The following is a 12,726-nucleotide window of genomic DNA, read 5'->3' on the forward strand; positions in this document are numbered from 1 at the left end:
AACATTCCATACATGCAAGTCAAGTTTAACAATAACAAATCAATCCCACCCATGAGAGAGAGAGCAAGGCCAGCAGAGTAAAACTTTAAATTAGTAAAAATAAGTAAATATAGATAAACTAATAAATGAATAAAAATGAACAGAATAAGAAACAGGGCAGATAATCTCCTTCCTCAATTTAAATGCTTATTCTAAAATGTTATTGATTAGATCCTGCCAGGTTTTGAAAAAGATTTGTACATATCCTCTAAGTGCGAATTTGATTTTTTCCAATTTAAAATTGTATATAACATCAGTTACCCACTGACTTAAAAGAGGAGAGTTAGGATTCTTCCAGTTGAGCAAGGTAAGTCTACGTGCCAATAGTGAAGTAAAGGTAATTACAGTTTGATTGTCCTTCTCCACTTTAAGCCCATCTGGAAGCACCCCAAACACAGCTGTTAATGGGTTAGGAGGGATTGTGACTCCGAGGCTGTCTGATAGGCATTTAAAGATTTTGGTCCAGAAGGATGTTAATTTGGTGTACACCCAAAACATATGGGCCAATGTGGCTGGAACTTGATTGCAACGTTCGCAGGTTGGATCTTGCCCTGGAAACATTTTGAAAAATTTTAAACAAAATAGATGTGCTGAACATATAAATTTGAGTTGAAGAATTCTATGCTTTGCGCATATGGAGGTCGAGTGAATTCTGTGCATTGCTACCTTCCACTCCTTTTCTGAGATGTTGAGTGAAAGATCCTTTTCTCACCGGACCTTTGAAAGGGAGGGACTGTAAAATGTTTTTATACATTACGGAGATGCTGTCTAAGTCCTCAAGATTGATCAATATTTTTTCCAGCATAGAGGTAGGTGGGAGGTGAGGAAAATTGGGCAGATTTAGTTTAACAAAGTTTCTAATTTGAAGGTAGTGAAAGAAATTTATTGCTGGAAAGTTAAATTTGGACTGTAATTGTTCGTAGGATGCAAAGACGTTGTCTATGTATAGATCTCTAAGTGATCTAATTCCAAATATTTTCCAGACATTAGAAACAGTGTACGTTTGAGGGAGTGGAAAAAGGAAGTTCTCGTGCAGAGGTACCACAGAAAAAATGCTTCTCTATCTTAAAATACTTCCTACATTGGTTCCACATTCTGAGTGAGTGAAGCACAATTGGATTGTTAGTATATTGGCAATGACTTGTACTTATTGGGGTATAAAGCAAGGAATATAAAGAAGTACTGCAGGATTTTATTTCTATTGCGGACCAAGCCTTTCCTATTTGTGTCAATGTCCAGATTTTTATAGCTTGTATATTTGCCACCCAGTAATAAAACTGAAAATTAGGTAGAGCCATGCCACCTTCCACCTTAGTCTTTGTAGGGTCACCCTTTGGATACATGGATATTTTGAGTGCCAAATAAATGAGGTTATGGTTGAATCTAATTTCTTAAAAAATTATTTTTTGATGTATATTGGAATGTTTTGAAATAGAAAAAGCAGCTTAGGAAGGATATTCATCCTGACAGCTAAAGTGAGATGAAGAGTAGGCAATGCATGTAAGTCTTGCTTAATTTTTTCCATATAGATGGCAAAATTTTGTTGACAAAGAACTTTGATGTTTACTTGTGATGTCTATCCCTAGGTATTTAAACTGATCTGCAATGATAAAAGGGAAGGTGTCCAATCTAATATTGTGAGCTTGAGAATTTACTGGAAAGAGTACACTTTTATTCTTTTGAAAATCTGTTAGTGCTGTTAGGACTGCAGGCACAGTATTTTGTGGGTCTGATACAATACCATATTATCTGCATATAGTGAAATGTTCTGTTCAAGTCCTACTCTGATAATCCCCGTTATCTTATAAGTATTTCAATTTCAACTGCCAATGGCTCAATGGCAATTGCAAAAAGCAGTGGTGACAAAGGGCATCCTTGTCTGGTACCATGTTCTAGTTTGAAGTATTCTGAATTAATGTTAATACAAACTGAAGCTTCTGGACTGGTATACAGTAGTTTGATCCATGCACAAATGTTCAGGGCAAACCCAAATTTCTCCAATATAGTGAAAAGGTAGTTCCATTCAACCATAACCATATCAAATGCTTTTTCCGCATTCAATGATAATTGCATCTCCAGGGTGTTAGACTTTGTGGGTGGAATATATTACATTAAACAGGCATCGAAGATTGGAAGCTAAGTGTCTGCCTTTAATAAATCCAGTTCGGTCTTGTGATATTACCGAAAGAAGCACTTTCTCAATCCTTCTAGCTAGGACTTTGGAGAGTATCTTGACATCATTATTCAGAAGTGAAATTGGTCTGTATGATGCACATTGTAATATGTCCTTATTTTGCTTAGAAAAGACGGTAATAAATGCTTGGCGAAAAGTATGAGGAAGAATTTTATTGTCTGTAGCTTCTGTAAATGTTAATAAAAGGGGAGGTAGCTTGAGATTTTTTTTAAAAATAAAATTCAGCAAGGTAGCCATCAGGGGCTGCTGCTTTCCCACTCTGAAGTGAGTTTAAAGCATCTAGTAATTCTGATAGTACCAGAGGTTTATCCAATTCCTCTGCACTGAGAGTATCTATTTATGGTATCTGTAATGCACCCAGAAATGAATTAGATTATGTCTTCTTTAAACTCAGTAGAATTTAAGGACTTATAGTAGACTCTAATACGTGTGCATTATATTTTTATGGTCAATGATTTTGTCTCCGTCTGTGTTGGTGATTGCTGGGTTTGCACTGCAAACTTAGCTTTCCCTCCATGTTCATAATAATGATGTCTTGATTTAAAAATTAGTTGTTTTATTTCTTTATTTGTCAAGAGGTTGAGTTCTGAATGCAGAACTTGTCTTTTCCTATGAAGTGCTTCATTCGGACACCTGGCATGTTCTTGATCTATTCTAACAATGTCACTGATTAGCTCCGATACCTTCTTGGTTTCTAAATAACGTCTGTGGGGAAAATATGAGATAATCTGTCCTCTTAAGAAAGCCTTCAGGGTTTCCTAGAGTATTCCTGCAGAAACCTTTGAGGATGTATTTGTCTCTAAAAAATCAATTTGCTTGTATATAAATTCTGTACAGATTGCAGATAGCTTGCTCTCTTTCTCTCTCCCCAAGTCCCCCTGCACGACTTCTCATTACAAAGGACGGTATTAAATTATATACGAGCCAAACAAAGTATAGGGCTTTTCCTAAGGATTTCATCTAGAGGTAATCTGTATTCTGTATCTATACATTTTGACTAGTTAAATTACAGGTAATTCAATCACATTTCACTAGTGACAGTTACAATATTAAGCCAATGTCACGTTATGTGACTTTTAGTCATGGAGTATATCCAGGGCCAACGGCATCATTAAGACAAATTAGGCTTTTGATTAGGGCACAGATCTTAAGTTGGTGTGGGGGGGACCCAGCCGCACAGGTTAGTTACCGAATAGTTAAGCTTGACATAAAATGCAAATAACCTAGCACTGGGTATGTCAGATTAGCTAATTTCGCTGCTGGATTATGTCAATTTAAACACCTGAAAATGTCCGGCTATGTCACATTTAGTGGTTTTGTGCCAACACAGTTGTGTTTGCTCCTTTTTCTGACAGCCAATACCTTGCCAATACCTCCATTCTGTTATGGTATCTAAAATACAAGAAATCAGAAAGACACGCTTGTCCAGTGTTTGTGACGTCCAAAGACTCAGTACTTTCTGACAGGGCATTGTACAAAAGGTTAATAGTTTTGGCAAATTCAATTGCAAGCTTGGCCTTTTTTTCTTTTTTAGAATGGAAAACATGAGACAACAGAAAGATGTTTGAGTGGTTCACAGCCTTACTCCTTACGCTACATTCTATGCACTGTACTCCCTGATGAACATTCATTGGTTGTCAGCTCTCTTGCAAAGAGCCCCCGACTCCAACTACAAACAAAATCAAATCTGTTTGATTGCATCGGAGTGAGCCACAGTCTAGTACGAGTGAGCTGTTTGGTATGTTACATTAGGCAATCGGCTTCACAAGAGCACAAACTAAAATTTTGTAAATGAAGGCTACAACTGAAAATCACTGGCAAACTCCTTTATAGTGACACAGCCTTTAAGTACAATACACAGTAAGTTTAATCTAGACCAATAACTTCTTTGCAGTCGACTGTCCACTCATCCCCAGCAGATGCCACTGCTGTTAAAAACTTAAATAGCAAACTGTTGAAATGTTTCTAATAAACTCAACTTAGTCCTCATATTTTTCATGATGTATTTATTGCAGTTTCTTACCTAAAAATATTTCCTATTTGAAGCATGTGAAATTTTTTGTGTGCCTGGCACCACCATTCTGTTTTGGGTTGCTTGGGCAGGACCTTGGATTATGCAGTGTTCTCACCATACCTTTGCTCCACAGCTCTTAAAAACCACCCATTAATTGATTTCCCGTGACATAATTTAAAGGAATGCGTGAACTTACACATCTTGCCAATTTGAATATCACAATTCACTTCGTTTACTTAAATAAAATATTATTAAGCAATTTGCACCCTAAACCAAATCTAAAAATGTATTGAAACATCTTTTAATATTGTGGTTGTACTGTATGACAAAATACTTTGATTTTATTTTCCCAACATATTAACTTCACTTGTGCCAGTAGATTATTTCATTTTGAAATATGGTGCCTCTTACTTGCATCCTCATGTGAGGATTAGTAGAAGACATCTCCCTCCTCAGCTGCCCTCCAGTGCAGCTGCCATTACTCCAATCTTCCATAACTCATTCCATGCAGCACCAATCATCTCCGCTGCAGCAGAGGCAACACAAGCTGCGCTCACTTTCCCCAACTGAAGGCGATGGCTTTGAGTTAGTTAGTGCAACGATAAACTGCCACTGAATTTATGAATTTGCATGTGTAACAGGGTTTAAATTCAAATATTGCTGCAATCTAGTGAGTTGTTTGCACAATTTATAAAAATGGTAAAAATTTCAGAATTATTTCACATTGGGGAACAAAAAACAAAACAAAAAAAAAAACACATACTAAGCCCCTGCGCAAGGGTGTTCTTTGACTGACTTGTAGGGCGTTACTTTCAATCTAGAACAGGAGATCGATTTTGTTTATGCCTACGAAGATGCAGTTTGAGAAATGCTTTACTCAACATAAATTTACAAAAAGAAGAAACAGGCATGCAGTGAATTATGTATTCATATATTAAGTATACGGGCGGCTGCCCCCAAACCTTTTCCTGTGTCCTTTTGAATTCTTTTACAGTGTATATGTATATGAAGTGTCAAAGTGGCATCTCGTCCTGGTTTGGTTAAAACCTCATTTATGATGATTTCAGGATAGGCTCTGGCTCCTCAGGATTCTGAAACGCATACAGTTTTAGAAATAATGATTATTGGATGAGTTTATTTTGATGTGCATTTAACCTGAACCCACAACCTACATCCAGCACAACACAATGGTCCATGCAGTCACCCTGCATGATAATGCTACAAAAAGAAGTGACAAACTTTCAAATGTTTTTACCTTCCACTCCATGGCCTGCTTTTTTTTCCTAACAAGTTGAGGCCACACGTGCCTTGGATTCAATTATGACATTCTCCATACATTTCCCAGAATTTTGAGAAAAACACACCTTTTTATCAGTTCTAAAAGCACAAAGACAGACTTAAATATTACTTTCTGCCAAAGCTAAAAGTGTGCAGAATTTTTAATTTAAGATCTTCCTTTTCAAAAAGTCTTCCTTTTCATTTATTTTTACCAACACAATATAAAGTCCTTCAAAACTGATGATCAAGTTAGTAATTTGAAATAAACTCAGCTGTTACCCAAATATTTCAATTACAGCGATGACTGAGCTGTACAGACCTAGGGCCTCAGGCATAAAGAAATGCGTGGAATTCACACTAAAACATGGTGTACGGACAAAACTGGATATGTGCATATGCAAAAAAAAAATCCAGATGCATAAAACTGTGTGTATGCCAAGTTCCATGCATTTCCCCTTTATAAATCTCAATGAATGAGAAATGTAACAACATGGGCATGCAGCCCCAGCCCAACTCCACCCAGAATTTCACATATTTGAATATGCAAATCAATATAAATAGCCCCCTTACACAACGTTTTGTAAAAGACAATGGAAAAAGCACAGTGGAAAACAAATTTCAGCAAAAGCGAAGTGGACACAAGGAAAAATGCACTATTTGTTGCATTAAGCAGTGGTATAAACAACAAAAGGAAGTTGGAGAAAAACAGCGTGGCAGAGACACTCAAAAGTTCAAGTTCAGAAAGTCACACAGTGCTCAAAATAAAAAAAGAAGTGGTCAGATATCAAAGTTGACGTGAAAAGGCTAGTTGCAGCCCACTGTCTGTTTATTTTGTTTCAGACAATGTTAAAAAAGCTGACTCCCATGTTGACTCCAGGCATTAATGATGCTTCTGTGCCCAGCACATCTTCAGACACTGGTTGCACAAACACCTCTGCCTCAAACTGCCAGGTGACCATCTGGATGTGCGTTGAGGGTTGTTGTTCTGGAGCCGCAAAATGCAACAGAGATGGGGCCAATAAACAAAGGAATATAACGGCTGTACAGTAATCCCTCCTCCATCGCGGGGGTTGCGTTCCAGAGCCATCCGCGAAGTAGAAACCATATGTTTATATGGTTATTTTTATATTGTCATGCTTGGGTCACAGATTTGCGCAGAAAAACAGGAGGTTGTAGAGAGACAGGAACATTATTCAAACACTGCAAACAAACATTTGTCTCTTTTTCAAAAGTTTAAACTGTGCTCCATGACAAGACAGAGATGACAGTTCTGTCTCACAATTAAAAGAATGCAAACATATCTTCCTCTTCAAAGGAGTGCGTATCAGGAGCACAGAATGTCACATAGATAGAGAAAACAATCTCTAGCAAACAAATCAATAGGGCTGTTTGGCTTTTAAGTATGCGAAGCACCGCGGCACAAAGCTGTTGAAGGCGGCAGCTCACACCCCCTCCGTCAGGAGCAGGGAGGAGAGAGAGAGAGAGAGAGAGAGAGAGAGAGTTTGTTTTTCAGTCAAAAATCAATACGTGCCCTTTGAGCTTTTAAGTATGCGAAGCACCGTGCAGCATGTCGTTTCAGGAAGCAGCTGCACAAAAGATAGGAACGTGAAGATAATCTTTCAGCATTTTTAGACGAGCGTCCGTATCGTCTAGGTGTGCGAACAGCCCCCCTGCTCAATCCCCATACGTCAGGATCAGAGAAAGTCAGCGCAAGAGAGAGAGAAGAGTAAGCAATCTAGCTTCTCAGCCATCTGCCAATAGCATCCCTTGTATGAAATCAACTGGGCAAACCAACTGAGGAAGCATGTACCAGAAATTAAAAGACCCATTGTCCGCAGAAATCTGCGAACCAGCAAAAAATCCGCGATATATATTTAAATATGCTTACATATAAAATCCGCGATGGAGTGAAGCCGCGAAAGGCGAAGCGTGATATAGCGAGGGATCACTGTATTATGCAATATTAGCCATAAATTAAATGAACTGGTTAAAAAATAAATGCTGCCTCTAATTATCTGTTTTTACATTATGCTAATTACATTCAAACGTTGTAACATTGTCCAATTTGACTGATCATTTGGTGGGTCAGGGCCATTATACTGCATCTCTACAGGTACGGGCAAGCCACGATTGTGTCCCATATTAGGCAGCACGCTACATGCTTGCACAATGCAACACACTTTCTGTGCACTACACAGCAGCGCATTAATAGAATGGAAGTACTTTCTATTTACTTAACCATTCATTCTCTGAAGGTGCTTTTACAGTGTAGCATTAGCGTCAAGCACCACAATGGATACATTCTCTGCTCTTTACAGTGACTCGCTATATTTAAAAGGACTGCTTGCCTTTGCCACAATAATTGCAAAAAGCACCTACAAGTGTGCAAAGTAACTGGTTTTATAGGCTCTCCTGCTATAGACGATGTAATGCCAGCTCATTCTTTTGGTGATTCACCCCTGGCTGGTAACATGTCCAGCGCCATTGTAATAGCAATGTGCATGCAGGTGACCGCTTAGAACACATTTGAAAAACCAGACACTGCTGCAAATTGCACTTTCATGTTTGCCAGTTCAACCACAGTGTAAGATAATGTTAGCGATCCGGATAACAAGCAGATAATATCATCCTACACAGCTGGCATGGTGCAGTCAATGATGTTTGTGAAATACCCAATCAGTAGGGTGTTTGTTGAAAAGTTTCTGTGGCTAAAAACCCAATGGAGGACAGAACTTTCACAGGAGCAGCAGGCAGAGCACTATTCCAAAGTCTGCCTTTGTAAAGCTGGTGCCAGTTCAGCACACAACTTCAAAAGGATAGCTCTTGGAAATCGAAATCGACTTAGAAACTAGTCATCATCACCTATAAATGCATGCACTCTTCTAATTCTTCCATTTGCGATGTCTTCTAATAACGCTAAATCAGCTACTGTAGTTGGAACAGTTTGGCTATTCCAGGCACCATTATATTGTTACAGAATTGCAAGTGAATTAAATTTGTAAATGATACGCAATTAATTTTGGTGTATTTGATAAAGCCATCATCGTGGATGCGAATATGAAAAAGAAAGGTAAACGAACTAGAAACAGTAGCACTGCTTTGACGCAGAGTGCCACCAGTTTGCAAAAACAAGCAGAAACTTGCATGCCGTGAAAATGTGTGTGGCTTTATGCCAAGATTATTTTTTTATACTTCTCAAATTAAGAGTGGAAATAGTCATATGCAACATTTTTGTGCATATGCATCGTTTATACACGAGGACCCTAGCTGCTATCATCAGCACCCAGAATTTCCAGATATAACTGGTCCAGCTAAGAGAGAATATCCCGAAGTATGGCTTGGGAATTCTCAAAGTGGGCCATAACTGGCATATCCCAGATATAACATATCCAGTGGACATCTTAACTACATGACTATTCCCATGGTATTCTCCTCTACTTACCCTATATGTATTTTCTTCAGGGATAAGTGTACTCATCAGGTTTATCATCGGGTTGGTGTACTGTCACAATTTAAGATTAACACACAAAGATATATGTTTACACACAGACCCTAACCACAGAAGTACTGTATGAAAGACGTATACACGTGCACGTTATTCCCTAGCACTTTAACCCACACAAGTATTGTATGAATAACACATGCACAGTCCACTTTCCTTAGTATTCCAGAGGACTTACTTATCACAGGCACAAACAACATATGATGTTTTAGATATATCCCAGACCTAAATATTACTTGTTGTCTCCAAGAATATTTTTGAACATACAAAGGCTCAACATCCTTGGCTATAGGTCATTTATCAACCAATGAATGTGTTACTTTAATGCACAGTTCATTATTTGACAGAGCTCTTCATCCACTGCTTGATAAACCAGTGCATTTCCAGATGTACTTGAAACCCCTCTTTTACACTTAAGAAAAGTTAAAGACGTCAAAGATAAATGTCCCAAGGGTGCATTGATTTAGCAATTGATATTCATGGAATGTTTTAGTTGACGAGCAGATGAAAATGGTTGCATGTTGCTGGTGCCCTCTCCTGATATTGCTCTCTGACAAGGCATATTTATCCTAAAATTCCATGTTGCATGCCTTCCTTTCCCAGGCTGCAAACCAATTTAATAATTCTTAGGCCAGGTTTATACTTCACGTGACACGTGCTCCAGCGGACACTACTGCTACGCAAGTGTTGTACTGTTTATACTTGCGCGCACACTTTACGTAAATCTGGAAGATGCCACCAGGTGGCGGTGTGAGATATCATCACAGGGAGAACAGGTTCAGCGTTGCTGTGTTGTGAATTGCCTGAAACACCCATTAAATTCAGAGTACCACTGTTTTGCTGGTACTGCAACTTACGCATGCATTGCGTTAATTTCTGAGGACGTGCTCAGAGGACACATCAAATGAATGCCGGGAATGCGCGCCAGCCATGAAGTGTGCACGTACCCATTCTAAGCATTAAGTATAAACGAGTCCTTAGTTTCAGGTGCCAACCCATTCTCAGGTTGTAAAGTAAAGGGATACAGCTTGATGAATCGGCATCATGTCTTCCTTTCCCAAGCTGTAAACCAATTTAGTCCTAGGCACCCATTTCAAAGGTGATAAAAATCAATACAGCTTGAGGTATCTCCTGGATTTTTGTTAAAAGTTATCCTGTCCATTTGAGCAAAAACTATTTGTTGTAATGTGATACAATTTGTTAAATGTTCTTGAAAGATTATGTTCATTTTTGTTTGTGAGAGCAAAAAATAAAATATAAAATCCACGACACTGCAATGACCAAACCAAGTCCCTATTTATATGAAAAGAAAGTAGTTTTATTCCAAGCTTCTTCTATTTTTATAAATGTAAAGAATTATTATTATTATTTTTTTGTGCTCCTCACCATACCAGACACGGTGACCTCAACTATAAAACCAGCTATAATATCTAAAATATCTTTCACTCCAGTGCAGGTTGCAAGTCATAAACATGTAATTTCATGTGAGCAGCTCATCACACAATTTCCATATTAAGACCATAAATGTATACACCCCAATAAACAGAAAGTGTGTCCTGCTGTAAACTTTGGTCATTTTCATGGTCATTACTCTGGATTAAGTTGCTCTGCTCAGTATATTTTTGAAGGATATTTAAGTTAACACACATTTCCAAAAAGGCATGCAGGTTCTATTACTGAAAAACCAGACAAAAACATACATGAAGTAAATAACAGAGTACTGCTTTGCCCGTTTATGTCTTTTTCTCTCACTCTGTTGTGCCCGTCAGTCTCTATAGCTGATCACACATGTTCATGGCAGTTATGTTTTTTATCATTTAGTATTTTTCCCCTTTTGATCTCATTTTGTTTAATGCTCCAAATGGCCACGGCATCATGATTTCAGAAAAGGTATGCTCACATTAATAGTAGCAATTATTTCACAGAGAACTGTTAGTTATGCTTATCTTATTTTGATGTAGTTGCTTACCAAAACAGGTGTTGCAGTACAAAGACGTCTTTGGTTCAGAGACTATTCCCTCTCTTCTATTAAAATGTCTAAAAATTAAATAGATTTAAAGCTACACTTATTAATTTCAAATATAAAGAATCAGACAGGACTTGCTAGCTAGGAATGCCACAATATAATACTATCACAATAACTGGGTCACACTATGATAATATTTATGCTTTAAATCATTTGTGATTCTATTCAGAAAATACTGTAATTTAACTGGAAGTTGAAATCATACCCCTATTGACAAAAATCTTTCAGTCTAATTCAACACCTAATACAGTCTAATTCAACACCTAATAAATTTGATTTTATATATTTTATACATACATCTTATTTACAGAAATGTATTTCAAGATTATCCGCAGTGTTCACAGTAATATTGGAAATACTCTGCCACAGTAGATTCATTTTTTTACATTTAGCTCAGTGTGAATCCTTGTAAAATTATTATCTTATTATCTTTAGTAGGGCAGGTCTAGCACAGATTGCAATTAGAATGTTTCATTTTTAAATACTGTTTGCATATACAAATATGCATTTAAAATTATTGTTGTACGTATGTGTTGCCATGTGCTTACTGTAGATTATCAACAGGTTACCTTCTCCATAAATTAAACTTTCATAAGCAAATACTTAAAGCATATAATAGAAACATTGGTATGCACTTCTCAGCAAAAGTGAAAACTGCTACTAAATCACAAACATACACTAGCAAGGGGTATATTTGAAAAACATCTACCTTTTAGAGAACTTTAATAAAATACAGATATTCAAAACTAAAATAAAACTGACTGAAAAGTTTAGCTCATTTTAGATGTCGGAAAATTGCCATTTTTGGTGATAAAAAATAATCCAAGCACCACTAAATGAAAGCATTTGGAGTATGAAAATGACTCCTGGCAGGCTCACTCAATTCCAGGCCAAACTGTAGTTTTCAAATAATTTACTGAAAAAATAACTGTGATGCAGGATGAAAAAATAGGAGCACAGAGAAAACTGACTGACACGTGGTAGTACAAAGTGCACACAAAGAGATTGACAGGGAAATCAAATGCAGGCCTCTTGATCAGTGGTAAGATAGTAGCACTAACGACTCATCATGCTGGGACAAAAAATCACTGAAAATAAACAAAACTAAGGTTTTGACATTCCCCAGTCAAATTTCACATCTAAACCCAATATAGATTATATGATAGGTCCTGAAAAAAGCAGTGCATGCTGGAAAAACCAAATCATTATCATATTTATTGGGTAGCACTTCGTGTATTCTCCTTCCAAGTTTATGCAGTTTACACATAAAACAGTAAGAACCTTTAATATCTTAGACAAAGAAACCCAAAACAAAGGGAACCCTCTACCCTTGGTATGACTCTTCCTAAAACCCACCCTGACAGAAAACATCAGAAAATACAATATGCACAGCGTTTTAGTGCAGCATGGATGTCAGTATGTCTGTGCAGTGCTGACTTAAGGAAGTTGCTCTTTTGTTCAACTATGAACAATAATGAAACAGACGACTGTTAAGGAAATGAGTTGAAACATAAGACTTAAACTAGCATCTTCATAAATAAAATTCCATTTTACCTAGCAAGGCTAAGACAGGATTAATAATCATGCTCTAAATTAAAATAATGGGAAGGGTTTAAAAATGCTCTTCTTCAGAGGAGCAAAATAATGTAACCAAGCTAAATAATTTTACTACA

The sequence above is a fragment of the Erpetoichthys calabaricus genome, chromosome 6 (assembly GCF_900747795.2).
Source record: "Erpetoichthys calabaricus chromosome 6, fErpCal1.3, whole genome shotgun sequence".
In the NCBI taxonomy this organism is placed as follows: Eukaryota; Metazoa; Chordata; class Cladistia; order Polypteriformes; family Polypteridae; genus Erpetoichthys; species Erpetoichthys calabaricus.